Source organism: Periplaneta americana, chromosome 4 (genome assembly GCF_040183065.1).
Source record: "Periplaneta americana isolate PAMFEO1 chromosome 4, P.americana_PAMFEO1_priV1, whole genome shotgun sequence".
Taxonomy (NCBI): Eukaryota; Metazoa; Arthropoda; class Insecta; order Blattodea; family Blattidae; genus Periplaneta; species Periplaneta americana.
Window position 1 is genome coordinate 197181383 of NC_091120.1, and position 27650 is coordinate 197209032.

The 27650-nt window shown below is 36.2% G+C and overlaps 1 long non-coding RNA gene and 1 other non-coding gene across 2 annotated transcripts in view; both read left to right on the forward strand.

Moving 5' to 3' along the window:
* Positions 1 to 27650, forward strand: part of LOC138698554 (uncharacterized) — a 207294-nt gene that overhangs the window by 64052 nt on the left and 115592 nt on the right. The window lies entirely within an intron of this gene.
* TRNAL-UAA (transfer RNA leucine (anticodon UAA)) lies at positions 15993 to 16075 on the forward strand. Its single transcript has one exon. It is a non-coding gene; the product is annotated as a tRNA-Leu (tRNA).

Here is a 27650-nt window from a genome sequence, read left to right on the forward strand (position 1 = left end):
CCATTCATCTTCGTCTCTATCTACCTCTCCATTCTCTGTTCCATCTGCATCTTCATCTATCTCCCCATTATCTCCATCTTCCGCAACATTTTTCTCTCCTTCAACTCTATATCTACCTATTTCTCAAGTGTCTCAATTTCATCTCCATCTACCTCTTCATTCTGTCCTTTGCGTATTTTTTATTTTAGTCCCTAGGTTATTTTACGACTCTTTATCAATATCTTATTCTATTTAGCGTCTGAATGAGATGAAGGTGATAATACCGGCGAAATGAGTCCGGGGTCCAGCACCGAAAGTTACCCAGCATTTACTCATACTGGGTTGACGAAAACTCCGGAAAAAAACTCAACCAGGTATATTGCCCCGACCGGGAATCGAACCCGGGCCACCTGGTTTCGCGGTCAGACGCGCTGACCGTCACTCCATAGGTGTGGACTCCTTTACGTATCTCAACATCTCTCTCTCTCTCTCTCTCTCTCTCTCTCTCACCATTTTCTTAAATTTTACTTCCATCTATCTCACGTATTTTTTATTTTAGTAGGTTATTTTACGACATTTTATCAACATCTCAGGTTATTTAGCGTCTGAATGAGATGAAGGTGATAATACCGGTGAAATGAGTCCGGGGTCCAGCACCGAAAGTTACCCAGCATTTACTCATATTGGGTTGAGGAAAAACTGCGGAAAAAACCTCAACCAAGTAACTTGCCCCGACCGGAAATCGAACCCGGGCCACCTGGTTTCGCGGTCAGATGCGCGCTAACCGTTACTCCACAGGTGTGGACTCCTTTACGTATCTCAACATCTCTCTCTCTCTCTCTCTCTGTCCAATTTCACTTCCAGTCATCTCTTCATTCTCTTAATCATTTTCCTCAACATTTCTCTCTCCAGTCTCTCCAACTCCATTTCCATGTAACTCCTTTATCTTCCTCAACATCCAACTCTCTATTCTCTCCAACTCTATTTTCATCTATCTCTTCATTAGTTCCATCTCCCTCAACAACAATATCTTCAATGTGTTCAACTTTATCTATCTCTCCAGTTTATATTTAATTTCCATCAACATGTATCTTTCTATTCTCTCTCTCCTTTCCGTCAACATCTAACTCTCCATTATTTACTATATCTTCATCAGCATCTCTACATTCTCTCATTTATCTTCAACGACTATGTCTCCTCCCATTTCTCTCCACCTCACTTAACATCTCTTTCCATTCTTTTCCTCTCCTCAATCTTCAGCTATCCACTCGCTCCCTTATCTTTATCCAGCTCTCCATCTTCATCTAAACATCATTATCTCCTTCATCTTCATCTTTATCAAATTATTCTTTTCATCTTGAGCTTCATCTACCTCTCAATTCTCTCCCCTTTATCTTCTAATACATTTTCAATATCTCCTTCCTTTCCATCTCCATTTTTTTACGTTCTCTCCTTATCCATTTCCTCTTTCTATTGTCTCTTTCCTCTTTATGTTCTTCTTCATCTTATTCCTTCCCATTTCCTCCTCCTTCCCGCCAACCCGCTTTCGCTTGTACCCCCAACTTCTGCGTCCCGTCTTTCTTCGTCTCCTCCGCCCCATCTTCATTACCCCTCCCCACTTCATCATCTCCTTCTACTCCACTTCATCCATCTCGTTCTTATTTTCTTATAATTTTGCTCATCTCTTTCTTCTTCATTTCCCACACATAGCATTAGGGCTTAGGCCTGTAGTACCCACTATACAGAAGTTAACTGTACTGGCACTGGTGGAATGAGGTTGACAGAGGAAACTGAATGTCTACAGCACCTGCTACGTGGGTGTTACACCCAACCGCAGTGATGCATGCATCTGACGGGAATCGAAGGTACGTCATCTCCTTCTGTCGCCCTCCGTGGTCTCGAGGTTAGCATGCTGCTGACCAATGGGTCCGTGGTTCGCGGGTTGAAACCCAGCTGAAGGCGAAGCATTTTAAAGGGCGATAGAATCCTTTTTACAAAAGAGAAATAGCCTACAGTAGGAAGGCTCGTAGATTTGCCGTATATAAAGGAGTTCTGTCCGTGATAAAGGGTGTAAGAAAAAATTGTCGGCTATACGTACTCGTACATAAAGTATCATATCGGAAATGTAGAATACAAAAGAGTAACAAGGTGTTCAGTTATTTGATCTCTGCAGTAAACAGTATACCCAATAAGAAACACGCAAAGATCTCATATTAGAAGACACATTGATTTTACAATACCAATTTCGAAGTCCTTATTTCGTACAAAATGTAATTTTAGAACCCATAGGCCTAAGACCACTTCTCAAAATACTGTTTTTTTTTATGGAAATCACATTGACCATCTTCTTTGATGTTAACGAAAAATTATTCTTATCTCGGAAGATATTAATTTTAGGATCCAGGTTTATTAGACTTCGTTTTGTTCTTTTGTCTAATACTACTACATCTCAAAATATTGATTATTTTTTAACAGCTTCTATACAAAGAAGATTTACAGATTCATAATAATTCTGATTACTTTTTTCTGGCTTACAAAAACTTTGCTTTGAAAACAATCCCCCAAAATAAAAGTATTAATATACTTAAAATTGAGTGTAGGACCTCAACAGCAAGGAATACAGTGAGTTACAGATACTGGCCGTATAGTACATTCTGTACCTACAATAATTTCAGCATGAACAAAAGGATAGAAGACCTTGTAGGGTGAACAATTAAGATGACAAAAGTGAGTTGTACAGCTACTCAACAAGAGTTTAACGCAGGAATTATATACCTATTTAAAAGAAACGCAAGACTCACATTTCTGTGAATCTCTTTCAACATTAAAACAAGTTAACAACCTTGGCATTGGCAGACAAAGAAACTAATCTTGTCTATCAGAAACTACACCCCAAATGCCTTTCTTTACAGCAATAACAATCTAAAAACCTACACACAATGGGCTAGAATTCACGGCATCTCCTCCCAGTGCACATTTCTTAGAAAGAAGACGAGGATAAGAACCTCGAAGGTCGTGGGTTTAATTCCTACAAAGGACTACAGCATCGCAGCTTTATATCTCTAAACTCAGAGCTAAACGGCCTACGGTAAGACTATGTATGAATGTATCGAACTATTGAATAAGGTTTGTACGTATTCTTCACCCTTCTCAATGTCATCGCAACATCTTTTTCCGGTCCTCCTTCTCTACAGCATCCCCCTTAAACCCCGAATTCCTCCTCCTTAATCCTCATCTTCCTTTCTAATCCCTTCATCCTCCTTCCTAAACCCCTATTCTCCTTCCTAATCCCCTCATTGTTCCTCCTAATCCCCCTCATCCTTCCTCCGAATCTCTCTCATCCTTCCTCCGAATCTCCCTCATCCTCTCTCCTAATCCCCTCATCCTACCTAATTCTCTCATGATCCTTCCTAATCCCTCTCATTCTCCTTCCTATTCTCGTCATCCTCCTTCATTCTCCCCCATAATCCAATCCTCCTTCCTAATCCTCAACCTCCTTCCTAATCCCCTTCCTAATCCTCTCATCCTCCCTCCTAATCCCTATTCTCCCTCCTGATTCCCTCATCCTCCTTTGTAATCCCTCATACTCCTTCCTAATTCCCTCATCCTCCATCCTAATCTCCTCATCCTCTTTCCTAATCTCCCATCCTCCTTCCTAATCCCCCTCATACTCCTTCCTAATTCCCTCATCCTCCATCCTAATCTCCTCATCCTCTTTCCTAATCTCCCAATTCCTTCCTAATCCCCCTCATACTCCTTCCTAATTCCCTGATCCTCCATCCTAATCTCCCATCCTCTTTCCTAATCTCCCATCCTCCTTCCTAATCCCCCTCATACTCCTTCCTAATTCCTTCATCCTCCATAATCACCTCCTCATCCTCCTCCCTAATCCTCTCATTCTCCTTCCTAATCATCTCATCCTCATCTCTTCAACCTCCTTCCTAATCCCCTAATTCCTCATTCCTAATCTCCTCATCCCCTTCCTAATTCCGTCATACTCCTTCCTAACTCCTTCATCCTATTTCCTAATCCTCTCATCCTCCTTCCTAATCCCCATCTTCTTTTCTAATCTTCATCATCCTTCCTAATCCCCTTATCCTTCTTCCTCATCTCCCATCATCCTTCCTAATTCCCCTCATCCTCCATCCTAATTCCCTCATCCTCCTTCCTAATCGCCTCATCCTTGTTTCTAATCTCTCATCCTCTTTTCTAATCCCTTATTCTCCTTCCTAATTCCCATCCTCCTTCCTAATTCCCATCCTCCTTCCTAATTCCCATCCTCCTTCCTAATCCCCTCATCATGCTTCTTAACGCTCCCATCCTCTTTTCTAATCCCTTGTTCTCCTTCCTAATTACCATCCTCCTTCCTAATCCCCTCATCATGCTTCTTAACGCTCCCATCCTCTTTTCTAATCCCTTATTCTCCTTCCTAATTACCATCCTCCTTCCTAATCCCCTCATCTTGCTTCTTAACGCTCCCATCCTCTTTTCTAATTCCCTTATTCTCTTTCCTAATCCCCATCATCCTTCTTTCTAATCCTCATACTCCTTAATTCTCTCAACCTTCTTCCTAATCCCCTCATCCTTCTTCCTAACCACCATTCTCTTTCCTAACTCCCATCCTCCTTCGTAATCCCCTCATTCTGCTCTATAATATCCTCATACTCTTCCCTAGTACTCGTTATTCTTCTACCTAATCCCCTCATCCTCCATTCTAATTCTCATATTCCTTCCTCATTTTCGTCAAACTATTAATTTTTTCTTCTACCTCATGACGAAGCTGGACTAGATTCTTGTAATATCTTCAAATGGAGGAATAATTTGTTCTCATAACGCTGATGTCGAATGTATTTCCAACATCTACATCCCAAATGACGGAGAAACCCAATTTCTGAATCCCTTACAAAATGTCAGTGAGCTCACTAGCCAGTAGCCTATTACTGGCCACATCAAAGTGGTGCATCCTCTATCTTCCCTTCATCTCTTTCTTCCCCACCCCCGCGATCAACTCCCGAGGATGAATATGGATTCTATATTCGAAACATCATGCTTTGTATTAGTTTCTTTTCAGCAACAGGAAAATCTCTCTTCACTGGAGAGACATCACGTGTTTGCAGGTACAGGCCAGCGTTGTTTACACAAGCCTCGGCATTGATAGCATCTTGGATGGATGTCCAGCACGGCGGCCCACATCACAATATATCGCATTATATGAGCCACTTCCTGCTGTTTCTTCAAAAGGAGAATCAGTCGCCGGCTAAACGAGAGTAGTCCGAGGTCACACAGACCCGCCCAAAACACAAGAGTGGCATAAGAGACGAAATATAATGGTCAACATTCTGTTCAGCTAATATAAAGGACGAGTCCTATCGAAAAGACGCACAGTTTGGCTAAAATGTTTCACCAGGTGAAAATGCCAATGATAATGAAAAAAAAATATAAAAGTAAAACATTCCTACCATTCTACTCCATATTTTACAACAACTTTCACCAGTGACTTGTAATGTAAAATACACTTTAATCTTTTCGTGAAACTAAAAGATAATCACCAGTAACTTGTAATGTAGACTACAACATAACTTAATAATTTCGTGAAATAGAAAGATACAACCCAATACTTTACAACAACTTTCACCAGTAACTTGTGATGTACAACACACTTTAATTCTTTCGTGAAAAAGAAAGATACAATTGCATACTTCACAACAACTTTCACCGGTAACTTGTAATGTACAACACACTTAAATTCTTTCGTGAAACAGAAAGATACAATTCCATACTTTACAACAACTTTCACCAGTAACTTGTAATGTATAAGCCACTTTAATTCTTTTGTGAAACAGAAAGATAAAACTCCATATTTTACAACAACTTTCACCAGGAACTTGTAATGTACAACACACTTTAATTCTTTCGTGAAACAGAAAGATACAACTCCATACTTTACAACTTTCACCAGTAACTTGTAATGTACAACACACTTTAATTCTTTCGTAAAACATATACAACTCCATATTTTACAACAACTTTCACCAGTAACTTGTAATGTACAACACACTTTAATTCTTTCGTGAAACAGAAAGATACAACTCCATACTTTACAACTTTCACCAGTAACTTATAATGTACAACACACTTTAATTCTTTCGTAAAACATATACAACTCCATATTTTACAACAACTTTCACCAGTAACTTGTGATGTACAACACATTTTAATTCTTTCGTGGAAAAGAAAGATACAATTCCATACTTTACAACAACTTTCACCAGTAACTTGTAATGTACAATACTTTCATTCTTTTGTGAAACAGAAAGATACAACTCCATACTTTGCAACAACTTTCACCAGTAACTTGTAATGTACAACACTTTAATTCTTTCGTGAAACAGAAAGATACAACTCCATACTTTACAACAACTTTCACCAGTAACTTGTAATGTACAATATTTTCATTCTTTTGTGTGAAACAGAAAGATACAACTCCATACTTTGCAACAACTTTCACCAGTAACTTGTAATGTACAACACTTTAATTCTTTCGTGAAACAGAAAGATACAACTCCATACTTTACAACAACTTTCACCAGTAACTTATAATGTACAACACACTAATTCTTTTGTGAAACAGAAAGATATACTCCATATTTTACAACAACGTTCACCAGGAACTTGTAATGTACAACATTTTAATTCTTTCGTGAAACAGAAAGATACAACTCCATACTTTACAACAACTTTCACCAGTAACTTGTAATGTACAACACACTTTAATTCTTTCGTGAAACAGAAAGATACAACTCCACACTTTAAGTAGTGGCAAAAAAACCGGGCCGACGGAATAATCGAAGTCCCCGAAATGAGCCACTGCGCATGCCACGCCCGCATTCACAAGATAGCGAGTAATCTATTGAAATTGTTGTAGTTTCGACTGCTGACGTAGCCCATTTCGAAAGCCATTAGAAAATAAGCTGGTAAAATTCATGTTCTGGGAATAATAAGTTAAGTAGTCAAATATCGCTGCATTCGAAAAGTATTGGGAATAAATTTCAATAAACAAACAAAAAAAGTTTCCTTCCCAGGCAGGATTCGAACCACGAAAGTCTTAGTTACCAGTCTATCGTGGCTCTGGAGTGAACAAGGCTCTGAAATCAACTACAAGGGTCGGTCCGTTTCTTTTTGCCATTACTGTACAACACACTTTAATAATTTCGTGAAACAGAAAGATACAACTCCATACTTTACAACAGCTTTCACCAGTAACTTGTAATGTACAACACAACATTAGGCCTATGCTCCTTGTTTTTAATTTTTTCCGTTACAACCTATAAATTCCTAAATAGAAGATTTAAAGTCCTAAAAAATTCTAAAACATGGGTTGAAATAGTAACATGCGTTACAAGAGCGGTATGTTGAAGTTTTCATGTTCGAGGAAAAGTTTGAAAAAGCGAAACGTAGTTGAGCTTTTTTAATTTCCGAGAATTGAAAGAAAACATACCGCTCGTGTATCGTATATTATTTTGTGCGAAGATCGTTTATTACATACCTGAAAGAGGAATTTCTAATTAGTTGCAATGAAATCTCCATCTTGGTTTCTGTTCAATGACGGCAAATTTGCAAAACAAAAATATCTATCTTCAACATTGTTGCTTTAAAATGTTTTCTGTGTTTACTATATTCCAGCAGGCCGTGATATACGTCTGTCTTTTTTTTTCCCCAGTCTATGATGAGTCTGGAATCTTGTTGATTATTTCATGGCTTCCTTAATGTTATTTGCATCACGAATGCAGTAACTTTAGTAGAGTTGTAGAGTTTACTTAATTTTTGCAAATATTTAAAAACAATAATTAACAGTGCAATTTAGGTGAAATTGCAGTGGTAAGTTTCCAATTTATAATTATTACTATATTGAACGTCTCTAAAAATAATATGTTAAAAGCCTAAAGCAGTAAAATCAATATGTCACTTACGCGGTAAGAAGAGGGAAATTGTTGTGTGTGTTAGGTTGGGAATACTGAATGTGGAATTTTAGACTTTCCGCGGATTGGTTTTGTGCGGAAACCAAGCAAATACGCACGACTTCGCACAAAATCTATTTTCAGGTTTTTTAAAACATAAAAATCCGGGGTTTGGTCATGACGGACGGGACGCGAACCCGGCAGGTGCGACTATTCCATACGTCAGCTATCACGCCGCCTCCGCAGTGTACAGATTGCACGGCGATCGGGGGATTGATTTATAAATAAACAAACAAGCCTGTAGCGAAGGTCAGATTTGTATACCGGTATGATACAGATATGCTTGCTCACTCCTACGCATCGCCGCAGTCAGTGTGATTACATCCAGGTATTTTGGTGCATTGCAATCTTATCTGCATATTCTACTTAAGATACAAAGCCTGTACAAATAACTCCTTCTTTCCTTAAAGGCCGGTTTACACGTGGCAAGTAGAGAGCCAAGTTAACAAGTATTTTGCTCAAGTTACTTGATCCACATAGACATTAACTTCTTCAAATTTTGAGGCAAGGCAAGTAATATTGCCAAAGTTACATTTAGACCTCACAAGAAAGCAATTAGACGTATAATAGTACATTATGCAACGAGCCTATAATGGTAGTAATTAAGACGCGAGTATGTTTATGAAACGAGCGCAAGCTAGTTTAATAATTTTCATACGAGCGTCTTAATTATCATTATAGTCAAGTTTCATACGACTTTTTATGCTCGCCCATATTATTCTAACTTGAAATTATTCATAAGTATTCATGTTATTCTCATCTGACTGGGGAGCGGAACTGGCCTTGTGCAATATCTCGTAAATTGTGAGATGTGCGCAGAAGCAAAAGTATTGATTTTTTCCTAGAAACAAATGTCATTGACCTTTATATAATCTAGAGAGTAAAATAAAGATTAATCTTGATATAACCTTGAAATTGATTTAGACATTGAAAAACGAGATGACAAATTGAAGTATATATATATATATATATATATATATATATATATATATATATATGATATGCGTAAATCACTTCGTGATTTAAGACGGCGCTTATTCCGTCGGATCCCGGCCAACTAGTCACTCATAACGAGTGCACCTCAGTACATGTGTGGACTTCAGTCCTATGTTCATAGACATCTATGACGTAGTGCAGAGGGCGGCCACTAGAGGGAACCCAAGAGTTGGAACTTAAAACTGAGACGATTCTGTCCCGCGCAGGGGTGGGTATCCGGTGTGGCTTAGTGGATAAAGCATCAGCATGTAGAGCTGAAAACCCGGGTTCAAGTCCCGGCGCCGGAGAGAATTTTTCTCTGTTCCATTACTCTTTCATCGTAAATTGAATTTATTTGAATATTATTTACAATTAACGCTAATTATTATAGTAACAGAACATAACCTTCTGCGACAGTATTGGATTTCCAGCCTCCGTGACGTTTCGCTAGTTGTCTTTCGATTGCATATCCGAGAATAATCGATACTTGCGCTTTCATATTGCTACAATGATATTTTCGTATTGGTGGAACACCTGAACTTTAATGAATAGGTGTACTTTAATGTGGTCCATTAAAGGGCTGCTACCAGGTGTATAATTACTACATTTCGGCATGGTCAAGCATAAAATATTTAAAAGACACAGTTTCTTGTAAGTTTTGTTTTCAGGAATTAAAAGTTTTGACTGTACCGAGTTTATATACAGGTAGAACGGCAACTAATGTAATTAATTTCAGGGGGTTATTCTTTAAGGTATTTCAAACAAAAAGGTTCAATAAAATTTTGCTCATTTTTGCTTCCTTTTCGAGATAAAAATTGTTTTATATGAAATATTTCCTGGCATATTTTGGGAAAGCCATTGATTTAATTCACAATATCCTGGTTGGCGAGTTGGTATAGCGCTGGCCTTCTATGCCCAAGGTTGCGGGTTCGATCCCGGGCCAGGCCGATGGCATTTAAGTGTGCTTAAATGCGACAGGCTCATGTCAGTAGATTTACTGGCATGTAAAAGAACTCCTGCGGGACAAAATTCCGGCACATCCGGCGACGCTGATATAACCTCTGCAGTTGCGAGCGTCGTTAAATAAAATATAATATCTTCAGTCACTTTAAGATAGAAGTGAATTGTGATAATAAATGATTGAAGAATTTCAGTTTGCCGTTTTAAATGTGTAGACATTTGATAGGAACAAATGTAACTTTTCGTTCCACAAAGGAATTATAAAATGACACATTTGTTCGGATCAAATTTCTCCATATTTAAAGGACAAAACTAAAATTCTTTCAATCATTTATTATCATAATTCACTGCTCTCTTAAATTGACTGAGCATATTAGGAATTAAATCGATGATTTTCCTAAAATACGCTATGAAATGTTTCGTATAAAAACAATTTTTATCTGAAAAAGAAAGCTAAAACGAGCAAAATTGTATTGAACTTTTTTGTTTGAAATATCTCAAGGAACAACCGCTTGAAATTTTATTTGTTTCTGCTTCTTTTTCGAGTCTGTTTTTTTTTTTTTTAATTTATTGAGTATGCCCCAAAGGGTATAACTCAAATGTAGGGGCTATACAAGAACACATACATATGTTGTACAATGTAATTGAAAACGTCATGAAACTACAGTCTGTGGAAAACATACAATAACACAAGAATTTATTAAAGAAAGAAAGCAAAATAAGAACAAATAGTAAGATAACATAAAGTTTCGGGCAGAAAGAAGAAAAAGTTTGAAATCATGAAAGAAATAAATCACCTGAGAATTAAAATAAATAATCTTCCCAAAAACGTTTTTAAACAATTTTTAAAATACCGGCAATTTGGTAAAAGTCTATGTTCTAAAGGAAGTTTGTTAAAAGTTGTTGTTAAAAAATGGTTAAGTCCTTTCATTACGGAGCTATGCTGAGAAAAATATATATTGTCTTTTTGTCTTGTTAAATAAGTATGTATATCTTTATTAAACTGAAATATAATATTACTATGTATTAAATTGTTAATAACTTTGTACATGAAAATAGCAGCACCTAAATTGATAATTGATTCAACTGGTAGAACGAAAGAAAATTGATATAGATATTTAACTGGAGTCAAATAATGAAAACCCAATAAATTTCTTAAAGCTCTATTTTCAATAATTTGTAAAGGTCTCAAAGCAGTTTTCTTATTATGCGAAAGCCATTAATTTAATTCCTAATATGCTCAGTCAATTTAAGAAAGCATTGCATTATGATTGGTGTTTTATGCTTATCTAAAACAGGATTGTAATTAATTAAAACTTTATATTCAATTATTTCCATGCCTGTAATGTTCATAATAGCCTACATCCTAAATGCGCCATTTGATATGAATTCTTTAAATATTCCCCGTGGAAAACCAATTACACCCGTTTCCACGGTAACGTGAGTGATGTCAGAAAACGTTTTGTGTCAAAATGTTACAATTTTTCTCATTTGCACCTTAAGCAGAGACGTTAACGTCAAAACAACGTCAAAAGACGTTCAATACACTGACTTTGAAAACATATTGCACAATAGAAATATGCGTTACAAGAGCGGTATGCTGAAGTTTCCATTTACGAGGAAAAGTTTGAAAAAGCGAAACGTAGTTGAGCTTTTTTAACTTCCGAGAATTGAAAGAAAACATATCGCTCGTGTATCGTACATTATTTTGTGCGAAGATCGTTTATTACATACCTCAAAGAGGAATTTCTAATTAGTTGCAATGAAATCTCCATCTTGGTTTCTGTTCAATGACGGCAAATTTGCAAAACAAAAATATCTATCTTTATTTTTTTTAGAGAAATATACAGAATAAAGAATATAATTACAAAACAAACAAGAGAAATAGAAATAAAATAATACAAGCAATATAAAAAGAAGATATAGTAGTATTAACAAAATTTGAGACCGAATGAGCAGCGCTCGTGTTTGGTCGCAGTTCAGATATAATATTAAAATAAAAAATAATATAAAAATAAATAAGTAAAATAAAATAGGAACTAAAATATAATTACAGCGGCAATGGAATTATATAACATAATATTAACACTAGAGAAGAATAATATCGCACGTGAAAAATAGGACTAATATATATTTCAAAATTATAGAATACAAATATAATATAGGTTGATTAATTCATACACATAGGCTATAAATTTATTTAATCAAATTGAAGATATTAACACGTTTCTAATTTTCTTGTTATATGTTAGTGGGTTACATGTTAGAAGTTCTGGGTGTAATTTAGTTAAAACATTGTACAACCGAGGGCCAAAATTTATGCTATGCTTTAGACCAGCAGATGTGAGACATTTAGGTTCTACTAATGTTGAATTAATATTTCGTCTTGTGTCATAATTGTGTGTCTGTAATACAAACTTATTACGATTTTTATGATAAAATTTTACAGCGTATACTCATAAATTTGTTCAATATTAAATACATTAAATTCAGAATAAATTAATTTAGTTGGATAATCGAAACGTTTCTTCAAACAAATTTTAATTATTCGTTTTTGTAGTAAATTTAACGGACTAAGATTAATTTTTGTACTTCCACCCCAAACAATTATACCATATTGAATGATAGACTGAATAATGGCCAAATAAACATTTCGTAGAACTCTAATAGGTAAGTAGCATCGAAGATTAACGAATTTATAAATTGTTTACGAAGCCTCTTACAAAGATAAGTAATGTGATGAGGCCATTTTAAATTCTGATCAATAATGATCTTCAACATTGTTGCTTTGAAATGTTTTCTGTCTTTACCATACTCCAGCAGGCCGTGATATACGTCTGTCTTCCCCCCCCCCCCAGTCTATGGAATCTTGCTGATTTTTTCACGGCTTCCTTAATGTTACTTGCATCACGAATGCAGTAACTTTAGTGGAGTTGTAGAGTTTACTTAATTTTTGCAAATATTTAAAAACAATAATTAACAGTGCAATTTAGGTGAAATTGCAGTGGTAAGTTTCCAATTTATAATTATTACTATATTGAACGTCTCTAAAAATAATATGTTAAAAGCCTAAAGCAGTAAAATCAATATGTCACTTAAGCGGTAAGAAGAGGGAAATTGTTGTGTGTGTTAGGTTGGGAATACTGAATGTGGAATTTTTAGACTTTCCGCGGATTGGTTTTGTTCTCATATACGCGGACCTCACTAAAAACAAATATAATTTATTTGAAGGTGCAGGAAGAATGAAGTTTTTTTTCTTCTCCTTATTCGAGGCAGGTTTGTGAATTATAGGGCAATAATTCTCAAAAGTTTCTCTACGTATCACACAAGTTACGCAACCCACAAGTCTCGTTTTTCCTCCAGGTGAGTTAACAAAGCCGTAGTCCGCATTTCGCGGCTTGTTCTTGTGTTATACACACCGCAACTGCGGAGAGGTAATAAACGTAAAGTACTGGACCGCCACAACGAGAATGCCTTCCTTGTAACTCACAACAAAACGCATGCGCACTGAGACGTTGCCTGAACTCTGGGAAAACATATGGATGGCGAATGCTGTAAATACTGCACATCACTGAGCGAGGAACGATAAAAAAACAAGTGTCACGAATATTACACTATCTACTTTCACATTGTAATATAGGTAGTTTTATTAGTATTTAAGGACAGAAGTTTAGAGTTAAGTCAATTTTTCATTACGTTAATTCTATTGCTAGCATTTAAATAAGTGTTACCCCAATTTTCCCCATTAACTGTTAGTACAGTACCATCTGCAAAAGTAAATATATTACTTACTTACTGGCTTTTAAGGAACCCGGAGGTTCATTGACGTCCTCACATAAGCACGCCATTGGTCTCAATCCTGAGCAAGATTAATCCATTCTCTATCATCATATCCCACTTCCCTCAAATTCATTTTTATATTATCTTCCCATCTACGTCTCGGCCTCCCTAAAGGTCTTTTTCCCTCCGGCCTCCCAACTAACACTCTATATGCATTTCTGGATTCGCCCATACGTGCTACATGCCCTGCACATCTCAAACGTCTGGATTTAATGTTCCTAATTATGTCACGTGAAGAATACAATGCGTGCAGTTCTGTGTTGTGTAACTTTCTCCATTCTCCTGTAACTTCATCCCTCTTAGCCCCAGATATTTTCCTAAGCAACTTATTCTCAAACATCCTTAATCTCTGTTCCTATCTCGAAGTGAGAGTCCAAGTTTCACAACCATACAGAACAACCGGTAATATAACTGTTTTATAAATTCTAAATTTCACATTTTTCGACTGCAGACTGGATGATAAAAGTTTCTCAACCGAATAATAACAGGCATTTCCCATATTTATTCTGTGTTTAATTTCCTCCAGAGTATCATTTATATTTGTACTGTTGCTCCCAGATATTTGAACTTCACCACCTCTTCAAAAGATAAATTTCCGAATTTTATATATCTATTTCGCACAATATTCTCGTCACGAGACATAATCATATATTACCATAACATTTCTTTAGATCAATTTTCATATTAATATATACAATAAATAAGATTGGTCCTAATACTGTACCTTGTGGAATTCCAAAATCGATCAATTTTTATTGCTATTATAATTGTCAATTTTGACTTTTTGATACCTATTTTCTAAACATGAACGAAAAAGTTTGAGTACAACTCCTCTAATACCAATGTTTTCTTATTTTGAAAGAAGGATATCGTGACTAACTGTATCAAACGCTTTTTTCAAATCAAGAAATATTGCTAAACATTTATTTCCCATATCTAATATTCTGATAATATTTCATGTAACAGCTAGAATAGCATCATTCGTCCCTTTAGATGTACGAAATCCAAACTGAAATTCGCTCAAAATTACTTATTATTAATTACTTTTACTTATTGTGTTTTGCTTGTAAACACTCGTGGTGTCATTGGACGTGGTGATACAAATACATTGGTTCAAGGCCTAGTTACTAATAAAATAACATTAGCATTTGTCTGTAGCTTTTAATGTTCGGTAAGTGTTTGAAATTCTGTCATTTTTGTTTTTACCACGGACCCCGGAATGGGCCCCCTACTCGGTGCACGGAAAGACTTCTGTTCTACGTTAGAAATAAGGTGAGAAAGGTGGAAATCCAACATTATATTTGTATAGTTTTGGCCGATGAATTGTATATGCTTTAAAATGAATAGTAATCTGTATAGCTCTATTGATAAATTGTTTGTGTTTGTAATTTGAAGTAGTTTGCATGATATGTATTATCAATTCTTGTATATCACAACTGGTTGAATTGTTTATGCCTTAAATTCAATTAACTTATTTGTTTTGTATTATACATATAGCTCAACTGATGAATGATCGTTTGCGTTTGTAAATTTAATAATCTGATTGGCTATGTATTGTATACTTTTAGTAGAGCAATCGATGTAGCTCAGTCGGCAGACTCGCTGGGTTGCTGATCCGGAGCTGCGTTCGGGCTTGGGTTGGATCCCCCTTTGGTCTTTGGTTTCTTCCGAGGTTTTCCACAGCCGTGGGACTGAAGCCGGATGGTCTGTGTCGAGTCCTTGGCATCAACTCCTTTGATTTGATTACCTGGTTGGGTTTTTCCGAGGTTTTCCCCAACCAAAAGGCAAATGCCGGGTAAGATTTTGGCGAATCCTCGGACCTCACCTCATCTCACTACATCTCGCCAAAATATTGTAAAAAAAATTGCACGAAATTGTAAAAATTGTAGAAAATTACTAAATTGTAAAACTATAAAAATTTGTAAGAACTGTAATTGTAATACTGTAAAATTCTGACTTGTTCCACATCTTAAAGCTTCATTGCTCATGTAAGATCTATGGAATAGAATGAATGAATGAAGGAATTACTTCACTTGAAAAGACCCAACGTTTACGTTCTGTAGGCCTAGATATTCCGTGTCATCTTCCACAATAAGCACACGCCTCGTGACTTCGATGTGCGGTTAGTTAGAGTGTACCGCACAACTCCCCTGTCGAGTACGTCACGGCTATCACTCGAGTTGCACAATATAAGTGCAACTAGGAAGCCAGAGCTCACATGTCAGGTTGGCCGAGCGGTTTAAGGCGCTGGACTTAAGATCTGGTTCCCCAAGGGAGCATGGGTTCGAATCCCATACCTGACAACGCTATTTTTTTTGTACAAGTATTTTCACCAACCAAGCGATTCAGCAACTTCGCATTACTAGACTTCGGCTTATTTTTTGGAGACGTGCTTCTAGCAATGGAACTGTAGAGGACTCAACAAATGAGACTGTTTAATCAACAGGCAATAATTTAATGCGAAGTTAATAATTATAAATTATCTTATAGTACAGTTAATTATGAAATATCCAACGTTGCACTCAGTAAAGTAGAAATAGAAAATTGGAGGAGAGAAAAAGAGAGCAAAGGTAAATGAAGTTAAATAGAAGTTGAACAGGAAGTAGGGAAATGGAGAAACAGAACAAAAAGGAAACCATATAGAGAGAAAAAAGGACCAGCGCGAGAGGAAAACAGAGGAAAGTTCAACGAGAGAAAAGGATGAAGTTGGAGAGGGAGGAAATAACAAAAACTGAAGAGGGAGGAAAAAGGAAACTGAAAAAGGAGAAAAAAGAAAACTGGAGAGGGAGGAAAAACAAAACTGAAAAAGGAGAAAAAAGGAAACTGGAGAGGGAGGAAAAAGGAAACTGGAAAAGGAGGGAAAGGAAACTGGAGATGGAGGAAAAAGAAAACTGAAAAAGGAGAAAAAAGGAAACTGGAGAGGGAGGAAAAGAAAACTGAAAAAGGAGAAAAAGGAAACTGGAGAGGGAGGAAAAAGAAAACTGAAAAAGGAGAAAAAAGGAAACTGGAGCGGGAGGAAAAACAAAACTGAAAAAGGAGAAAAAAGGAAAATGGAGAGGGAGGAAAAAGGAAACTGGAAAAGGAGGAAAAAGGAAACTGGAGAGGGAGGAAAAAGAAAACTGAAAAAGGACAAAAAAGGAAACTGGAGAGGGAGGAAAAAGAAAACTGAAAAAGGAGAAAAAAGGAAACTGGAGCGGGAGGAAAAACAAAACAGAAAAAGGAGAAAAAAGGAAACTGGAGAGGGAGGAAAAAGGAAACTGGAAAAAGAGGGAAAGGAAACTGGAGATGGAGGAAAAAGAAAACTGAAAAAGGAGAAAAAAGGAAACTGGAGAGGGAGGAAAAAGAAAACTGAAAAAGGAGAAAAAAGGAAACTGGAGCGGGAGGAAAAACAAAACTGAAAAAGGAGAAAAAAGGAAACTGGAGAGGGAGGAAAAAGGAAACTGGAAAAGGAGGGAAAGGAAACTGGAGATGGAGGAAAAGGGAAACTGGAAAAGGAGAAAAAAGGAAACTGGAGAGGGAGGAAAAAGAAAACTGAAAAAGGAGAAAAAAGGAAACTGGAGAGGGAGGAAAAACAAAACTGAAAAAGGAGAAAAAAGGAAACTGGAGATGGAGGAAAAAGGAAACTGAAAAAGGAGAAAAAAGGAAACTGGAGATAGAGGAAAAAGGAAACTGAAAAAGGAGAAAAAAGAAACTGGAGAGGGAGGAAAAACAAAACTGAAAAAGGAGAAAAAAGGAAACTGGAGAGGGAGGAAAAAGAAAACTGAAAAAGGAGAAAAAAGGAAACTGGAGAGGGAGGAAAAACAAAACCGAAAAAGGAGAAAAAAGGAAACTGGAGAGGGAGGAAAAAGAAAACTGAAAAAGGAGAAAAAAGGAAACTGGAGAGGGAGGAAAAACAAAACTGAAAAAGGAGAAAAAAAGAAACTGGAGAGGGAGGAAAAACAAAACTGAAAAAGGAGAAAAAAGGAAACTGGAGAGGGAGGAAAAAGAAAACTGAAAAAGGAGAAAAAAGGAAACTGGAGAGGGAGGAAAAAGAAAACTGAAAAAGGAGAAAAAAGGAAACTGGAGAGGGAGGAAAATCAAAACTGAAAAAGGAGAAAAAAGGAAACTGGAGAGGGAGGAAAAAGAAAACTGAAAAAGGAGAAAAAAGGAAACTGGAGATGGAGGAAAAAGGAAACTGGAAAAGGAGAAAAAAGGAAACTGGAGATAGAGGAAAAAGGAAACTGAAAAAAGGAGAAAAAAGAAACTGGAGAGGGAGGAAAAACAAAACTGAAAAAGGACAAAAAAGGAAACTGGAGATGGAGGAAAAAGGAAACTGGAAAAGGAGAAAAAAGGAAAATGGAGATAGGGGAAAAAGGAAACTGAAAAAGGAGAAAAAAGAAAACTGGAGAGGGAGGAAAAAGAAATCTGAAAAAGGAGAAAAAAAGAAACTGGAGAGGGAGGAAAAAGTAAACCGAAGGAGGAAAAAAAAGAACTGGAGGTGGAGGATGAAGGAAAGTGGAAAGGGAGGAGAAACGGAACTGGAAAAGGAGGAAAAAGGACTCTGGAGAGGGAGGAGAAAGGAACTAAGAGAGAGAGAAAAAAAGAACTGGAAAGGGAGGAAAGAAACTTTAGAGAGAGAGAGAGGGGGGGGGGAGAGAGAGAGAGGAAAAAGAAAGGGAGACATAAAAGGGCAAAGGAATGAAATGTAAATTGCAAAAAGGACGAAAATTGCAAAGGGAAAAAAATTCTAATAAAAAAGAGAAAAATAGGAAAGTAGCTTGTATAATACTGGAGAGTATAAATGTTAGGAAAAGGGAAAATGAAGAAAATTGGAAGAAAACAGAAGAGAAAGTGGTAAAAGGGAAAGAAATGGAGGAAGACAGCGGAGAAAAACGGACGACGAAAGACAATATTTAGCTCATTGTGGAAATCGGAAATATGGAATATTGTATTTCTCCCATCTTTGCGAATATCTCTTCACCCATTCTTCCTCATATCCAAACTATTACATTAAGATACAACAGAGTGGCTGTCTATGGAATGATATGCAATATCGTCACGTATTCTATGCTTTAAATAAAGCGTTACAATAAACAAGTAATAATAGCAATATACAATTAAAATTTGAAGACAAAAATTGTTAAATTATTTATTTCAATTATAATTAATTACCTGCCCTAAAGAAACAGTTTTAGGTTCGATATCAAGAAACGAAGGAACGGTAGTAAAATACTGGATAACATAGCGTGAAGGTAAGAATTTCTGCAACGTTTACCTGAAACATATCCTCTTTCAAAACTGAGAGAAAATCACTTCCTGAGTGAATATTGAGTACCCCGTTAGGATAACAAGCGACTGTGATTTCTGTATTAGATGCGTTTCAAATGTTCATCAGATTCGCAATCTGACGTGTATTCCGGTGTTCCTAACTGTTCGCGGAATACAGATATGGTTCGTCGTGTGTATAAATTGAGATACACATAATGCTATGCTACACACAGACCTGTGTGATGACGAAAGTACACTATTTGTCGTAATTGCTACGCCTCCTGAAGATCACTGCCGTATCACTGCCACCACAAGAACGGTGCTCCTACTAACAACTACGGACCTAGTGTAGTATCTGACGAGCTGTCAGAATAATGCGTGCTATAAAGAGTGTCTTCCCAATCTATCTCCGATCACTAATTCGCAACATTTGATCTAATCCTGAAAGAGTTGTTGAACGAACAATGAAAGGAATGGAATTCACGAAGTAGTAAAACGGAGGTAAAAAATAGAAACAGAAAACGGAAAATAAAGAGAAAAAACGAGAAAACTAAAAAAAAAAAAAAAACTAAACAACGGAAGCATGGGCAAAAGAACAAAACTAATGAATGAGGAAGAAACAAACGACAAAAAATGCAACTGAACATAGAGAAAGGAATGAAGAAATGAAAAAAATGATGGAAGAAAGTAAAATAAAATATGTAGGGCTAAGCACTAATAGACAAAGATCAAGAAAAGTTAAGAAGAAAGCAAAGGAAACAAAATAAGAAAAACAGGAAAGAAAAAAAGTATGATATAGAAAAAATCTGGGATTAAACAAAGAAAAATGTGAATGAAAGAAAGAAAATGTTTATGAAGAAAAGAAGTAAAACGGGAGTGAGGGACAGATAAAATAACTAAAGAAAGAAAATGGTAATAAAGGAAGAAAATAGCAATAAACAAAGGAAAATAATGGTGGTAAAGGGAGGTAATGACGATAAAGAAAGGAAGAAAATGGCGATAAAAAGGAAGAAAATAGTGATACAGAAAGGAAGAAAATGGCGATAAACAAAGGAAGTAAACGGCGATAAACAAAGGAAGTAAACGGCGATAAAGGAAGAAAAAATGGTGGTAAGAAAGAAAATAAATAGCGATAAAGAAAGGAAGTAAATGGTGATAAAGGAAGGAAAAAATGGCGGTAAAGAAAGGAAGTAAATAGCGATAAAAAGGAAGAAAATGCTAATTAAGGAATGAAATATCAATAAAGGGAGGAAAATAACAATAAAGAGAGGCAATGGGGATAAAGAAAGCAAGAAAATGGCTATAAAGAAAGGAAGAAAATGGCAATAAAAAGGAAGAAAATGGCGACAAAAAGGAAGAAAATGGCGATAAAAAGGGATGAAAACGGCGATAAAGAAAGGAAGAAAATGGCGATAAAGAAAGGAAGTAAATGAAGGAAAAGGAAGAAAATGGGGATATAGAAAGGTAGAAAATGGCGATAAAAAAGGAAGAAAATGGCGATAAAGAAAGGAAGTAAATGACGGAAAAGGAAGAAAATGGCGATATAGAAAGGTAGAAAATGGCGATAAAGAAAGGAAGTAAATGACGGAAAAGGAAGAAAATGGCGATATAGAAAGGAAGAAAATGGCGATAAAGAAAGGAAGTAAATGACGGAAAAGGAAGAAAATGGCGATATAGAAAGGTAGAAAATGGCGATAAAGAAAGGAAGAAAATGGCGATAAAGAAAGGAAGTAAATGACGGGAAAGGAAGAAAATGGCGATATAGAAAGGTAGAAAATGGCGATAAAGAAAGGAAGTAAATGACGGAAAAGGAAGAAAATGGCGATATAGAAAGGTAGAAAATGGCGATAAAGAAAGGAAGTAAATGACGGAAAAGGAAGAAAATGGCGATATAGAAAGGTAGAAAATGGCGATAAAAAAGGAAGAAAATGGCAATAAAGAAAGGAAGTAAATGACGGAAAAGGAAGAAAATGGCGATATAGAAAGGTAGAAAATGGCGATAAAGAAAGGAAGAAAATGGCGATAAAGAATGGAAGTAAATGACGGAAAAGGAAGAAAATGTCGATATAGAAAGGTAGAAAATGGCGATATAGGAAGGTAGAAAATGGCGATAAAAAGGAAGAAAATGGCGATAAAAAGGAAGGTAATGGAGATGAAGATAGGAAGAAAATGGGGATAAAGAAAGATAATGGCGATAATAATTAAAGAAAATATGGATGAGAGAAAGTGGAGATAAGGAAGAGAATGGCGACAAAGAAAGAAGCGAATGGGGATAACAACGAAATGAAGTAGAGATAATGAAAGGAATAATCTTGGAAAAAGAAAATCGAAAACGTGGATGAAGTATGAAAGAAAACGAGGATGAAGAATAAGAGAAAGCTAGGAGAATGAAAAGAAGAAACGGGGGATACAAAACGAAGAAAATCGTAATAAGGAAAGAAAATCGCAGTAAAAGAATACAATAAGGGATAAAGAAATAGAAAATGAGGATAAAGAAAATAAAATTAGAATAAACATGGGAAGAAAACTAAGATGAATAAAGAAAGAAAGCGGGGATTAAGAATGGTAGGAAACGTAGGACAAAGGAAGAAAAGAGGGATGATGGAGAGAAAGAGAATGTGGATTAAGGAAATAAGTTACAGGAAAGGAGAAAAAGAAAAGAAATGAAGACAAAGCAAACGAAAGATAAAAATAAAAATGAACAGGAAAGGAACTAAACAAATAAAAAAAAAACATGGAAAAATATGGAAGGAATAATGGTTGTAATCAGCTGACATGCGAGGTGCCCCACGTCATCACGCCACGGCAGTACGTCACTCACTTGATCCACATCAGTCACCGCGGCGGGCTGGGAGCCGATAAAACTGCCGGGATCAATCACGGCCGATAAGGCACCCCGCCCTCGTAATAGCGGGGAATTGCTGCTGTGCAGAAGGACCTAAGTCGCCGCTACAACGAGCCAACCCCTGCGTCTGGAGGCGCCTTCCTCTCCTCGAGCAATTGTTCTTCACCAGAGAAAAAAATACTCGTATGTACGGGGCTGTGCATCTTGTAGACTTCGAAATCGAAGTGGTGATGAATTTTCGCCATAGGTAGGGGACAAGGGGTACAGTAAGACAGGGGGAACAGTGAGACATTTTTTATTAGATGGTAAAATTTGATGTTGAGATGTTGGTAACAGTGGAGTTGTATGTTGCATGAGAAAGTAACAGTATTTATGCTCGACCATGCCGAAATGTAGTAATTATACACCTGGTAGCACACCTTTAATGCATGTCATTAAAGTACACCTACTCATTAAAGGTCAGGTCTTTCAGCCAATGACGACTCAGGTTACAACTGTTCAGCCAATGACAGGTCAGCTTTCTACCGTTATAAAACCGCAAGTATCGATTATTCTCGGATATGCAATCGAAAGAGAATTAGCGAAAAGTCACGGAGGCTGGAAATCCAATACTGTCGCAGAAGGTTATGTTCTGTTACTATAATAATTAGCGTTAATTGTAAATAATATTCAAATAAATTCAATTTGTCATCTCGTTTTTCAATGTCTAATTTAATTTCAATGTTATCACTGTAGGTTCTTATGGCCTAGCAAGGTCAATGTGGACATCTGTTCCTCGGAAAAAATCAATCCTTTCGCGTCTGCGCACATCTCACAACATACGGGACATTGCTCAAAAATTAATCATATCAAGTTAGAAATAATATGGTCGATCATAAAAAGTCGTATGAAACTCGCCTATAATGGTAATTAAGAAGTTCGTATGAAAATTATGAAACTCGCTTGCGCTCGTTTCATAAATATCCATACTCACTTCTTAATTACCTTCATTATAGGCTCGTTGCATAATGTACTATTTCATACTCGATTTGATTCTAGTTTTAAAGGTGAGTGATGAAAAAATAATTAGCAATTTTTCACTCTAGAAGTAAAATTTTGGCTTGCGTTTAATGAAGGTTATATTGGATATACAAATGATATATAAATATGAATGTTTTGTTACCTAATACTATGGTATTTGAGGTTATGTTTGGCAAAGTTTCGTCTTTCTTGTTTTAATTTTGAAGTGATGGCGTCATTTTTAAATGAACTATGCGTAAAGGGAACAGTGAGACATGCCATTGAAGGGTACACTGAGACGTCTCACTGTTCCCATGTACCAATGATATGCAAAATCAAAATGTAATTATATTACATTTACCAGTAACTAACATTAAAAATGAACATACTAGTAACCAATTTAGGAACTGTAGCTTAAAATACTGGATACATTACATTTTAATGGTTTCATAAATAAAAAATCATTCACAAAATTTAAGAAAAAGTAAAAAAAAAAAAAAAAATTCCATTAAATTCTTATAGTTATAAGCTTTGTTGTCACCAAAAATTCATTTCATTTTTCCGCAAAAGTTTGAAATGTCATGGAAAATTCACTTTTCCAAATGTTCCAAATGTTTCAATGGTTTCGAAGTCAGACATCAAAATGATTCTAAATAAGCCTACAGAACATGTCTAGAAAAAGAGACAGCAATTTTTCCTTTCTTTTGGAATAAATGTAAATCATTTCAATGTCAGTTAATAGACACTGTGGTGTCTCACTGTACCCTCCTGAATGGGAACAGTGAGACATTTGCATTTTTTTTTTTACAAACACGTATTGTATATTATGTCCTTTATTTATTAACATTTTTGTTCATGTATTATTGTACTCCATGTTTTAATGTCTATTTCTATTGGACTTGATTTTAAAAGTACTTGAATTATCACTTGCATTCATATGTCTTAATATTTTGTGTCTCACTGTACCCACTACTCCCCTACTCTTTGGTTTGTACTGTGTTGTCTCAAGTGAGTCATGCGCTTTGCTGACTAATAAGGAAAGCTCACCAAGTGATAATGGATTTTCAGAACGATTTTACCCCCATACGATCCATTTGAAATAAGAAACCTCCCTATAAAAATAGGCTTAAGGACTTTACTAAGAGACGGTAGAGTCTGGTATGTAATTTTCATAACTAATATTATTTAAGGGGATTTTGACAGTGCGGTATGCAGCTAGATGGGATTTATTACCGGATATGTCTAGCACATAGCACTATTTGCATTAGCTGTTATAGCTTCCCCGCCAATGGCATAACCTCATATATGGAAGGAAGAGTTTTCTGAAGAAAGTAAAGATAAACTGTTCGCGTGGGGTGGTAGAAAGCTTACCAATTAAATAATGATTGTCATAATGCCAAACTCAAGTAGAATGGATCGGGGGAAGATGCCTCACTTTTTCTTTGATTGAAAACTTAAGATATTCTTCATTTAGTTTTGAATTTCATATTGAAATATCAAAGTCTGGAAGGTTTTTTGAAACTATATTTTTGGTACAAAACAGAACACAATAATTACCTTGTTTATAGATACAGGTTTTCTTCTTACCTGCACTGTAGGCATTTTTCCCCCATAGTCAGGTAAGATGGCAAATGCAATTAACAGATTTACTGATATATGTCTTTTACCTGAACTTGGTTTGATACATGTATATAACAAAATTGACTTAATCTGAAGCTAATGTTAATGTTATGTTTTATTTAATGACGCTCGCAACTGCAGAGGTTATATCAGCGTCGCCGGATGTGCCGGAATTTTGTCCCGCAGGAGTTCTTTTACATGCCAGTAAATCTACTGACATGAGCCTGTCGCATTTAAGCACACTTAAATGCCATCGACCTGGCCCGGGATCGAACCCGCAACCTTGGGCATAGAAGGCCAGCGCTATACCAACTTGCCAACCAGGTCGACTAATCTGAAGCTCATGGACACTTTCTCACTCGTTTATCACTACTCAACGACACAGCCATTATAATAAAAGTTTGAAGTTCAATCTATAAGATTTATCTATATATTCTAGATAAATCTTATAGATTGAACTTGAAACTTTTATTATATTGAACTAGATTTATCTGAAAACAAAATGAATTGTAAAAAATATATAAATCTTATAGATTGAACTTGAAACTTTTATTATATTGAACTAGATTTATTTGAAAACAAAATGAATTGTAAAAAAAAGATAACTCAAATTTGAATTTGAATTTATAGATTGAACTTGAAACGTTTATTATATTGAACTAGATTTATCTGAAAACAAAATGAATTGTAAAAAAAAAAAATAAATAAATCTTAAAGATTGACCTTGAAACTTTTATTATATTGGACTAGATTTACCTGAAAACAAAATGAATTGTAAAAAAAAATAGATAAATCTTATAGATTGAACTTTAAACTTTTATTACATTGAACTAGATTTATCTGAAAATAAAATGAATTGTAAAAGACACAGTCATTGCACATATTTTATTGCCGAGTGCAAGACTCGTGAAATCGCTTCTTGCACACAATGAATTCAATCCAGTACATTTTTTTTTGTAGTCATTCTTTTTTAGGCGGCGTTTAAGGGTACGGTAAAGAATCTCGTATGTTGCGTTGCTCTCAAACAATTTATATCCCCTGTTCTAACATATTCCATCGCAAGTTGAACATTGTCCTCAATCCAATGCATAATGAAGAAAGTGTGGAACGCAGAATTTCTGCATGGAAATATCATATGTACTTCGGTACATCGTAATATGTAATACTTAATCCATTCACTTCTATCACAGGACCTTACGTAATGTTTACGTTTTCCCTGCAAGATAAGAAAAAATAAAACTATTGCAAAAATTTGCCATCTTACCCCGAAAAAAATTGAGCATCTTCCCCAAGTATGGAGGTAAGATGCCTAGTGCTGTGACGCAACCTAAGATGGCGGAACAAGGTCGTTGGTTGCAAATCTAATCTTTCAGGTCAGGCTCCCTGTAAAGCAGATTTGAATAATTTCAAGGGAAAAATTGTTCCGGGGCCGGGTATGGATCCTGGGACCTCTGGTTGAACGTACCAGCGCTCTACCACTGAGCTACCCGGGAACTCCACCCGACACAGTCTCAACTTTTCCCTTTATATCCACACAACTCGCGTGGGCTGACGAAACGCCAGAGACCTACTACGAGTGCACACAATCTCTGTGGGACATGGAATTGTGGTTTTCTGTTAACGTACACAGTGACGTATATATTATATCGGAACAATTTTTCCCTTGAAATTATTCAAATCTGCTTTACAGGGAGCCTTACCTGAAAGATTAGATTTACATAATATATACGTCACTGTGTACGTTAACAAAAAACCACAATCCAAGTCACACAGAGATTGTGTGCACTCGATGTGGGTCTCTGGCCTTTCGTCAGCCCACGCGAGTTGTGTGGATATAAAGGGAAAAGTTGAGACGGTGTCGGGTGGAGTTTCCGGGTAGCTCAGTGGTAGAGCGCTGGTACGTTCAACCAGAGGTCCCGGGATCGATACCCGGCCCCGGAACAATTTTTCCCTTGAAATTATTCATGGTCTTTGGTTGTTAACAATACAAACTTTAGAACCTTTACTACAATATCCATAGGTTTGACAGTTATTACGAATTCAACGATGTATTAAAATTTTAACATATCTTTGCAATTATTTTATAGCAGAAAAATGAGCTGTTTTCTTGCTTTTCTTCTTCTCACAACAAGAACACGTGGCAAAATGAGTTAGCTTCCACTCTACAGACATTCAACTGTCTCAGTGGTCATGAAGATATGCGCGTGGCGTTCTCTCTTGGAAGAATGTTAAACTACAAAGAAATAAGCATTTTCTCCCTATCAGCGTATAGGTAATTAAGTATGGACACTTCGCGTCGGTACCTTTGATGTAGCCGGACTGATTTCAATGACCTTCAAGCCAGCTAGCAGTCGACACAGCGGAAATATAACACATATAATTAATACATCTAGGTACATTATGTACTCAAATAAAATAAATTGGATCCATAAAATAATAAATCCGTCATGAACTGTAACGTCTAGACTCTAGAGTTCCTTTATAATGAGAGTTGAGACGTTGGCCCCAACAACAATTAAAATATGTAATGATTTGATAGCATTGAAAATGGGAAAACAATGCTCTTATGAGAAGTAAAACCATGTGCCTATATTATATTATATACAAATATTAAACGAATCCGATACTTAATTTTATAATGTATTATATTATTTTAAAATATAAAAAATTATTATAACTAGTTCGTCACTGAGAAATAAGGAAAATCTGTTAACTTGAATTTATTTGAAGCAAAGCGTTACTGGATTATGCAATAAGGTAGGCGATGTTTGGATCCTGTGTCTCAACTCTATTCTCAATTATTATCTTAGCGTGTACTCGATTACACTAAACTCTAGCGCTTGAAAGTGGAACTAAACGCCGGCGCACAGAGAAACAAAACACAGGAAAATTTGCTCGGTGTCCATTCTTTATAATCCCTATTCGCTGTCCCGATAGTCACCTTCCCCCGATTTACTCTATTGGTTGCTCACTTTCAGACAATACAGGACAATACCGACAACCTTGCCGTCATGAACGGTAAAACGACATGTTATCCATCTCATATAGCCTGACAAAAACTGTTTACCTTGACCTCTGCAACTATCCATTCCAGTAAGTTGGTGCACCATTTTGTGAAACACCCTGTATAAGAGTTACAAGTTCTGTATAAGGAAGGTGCGAGATTC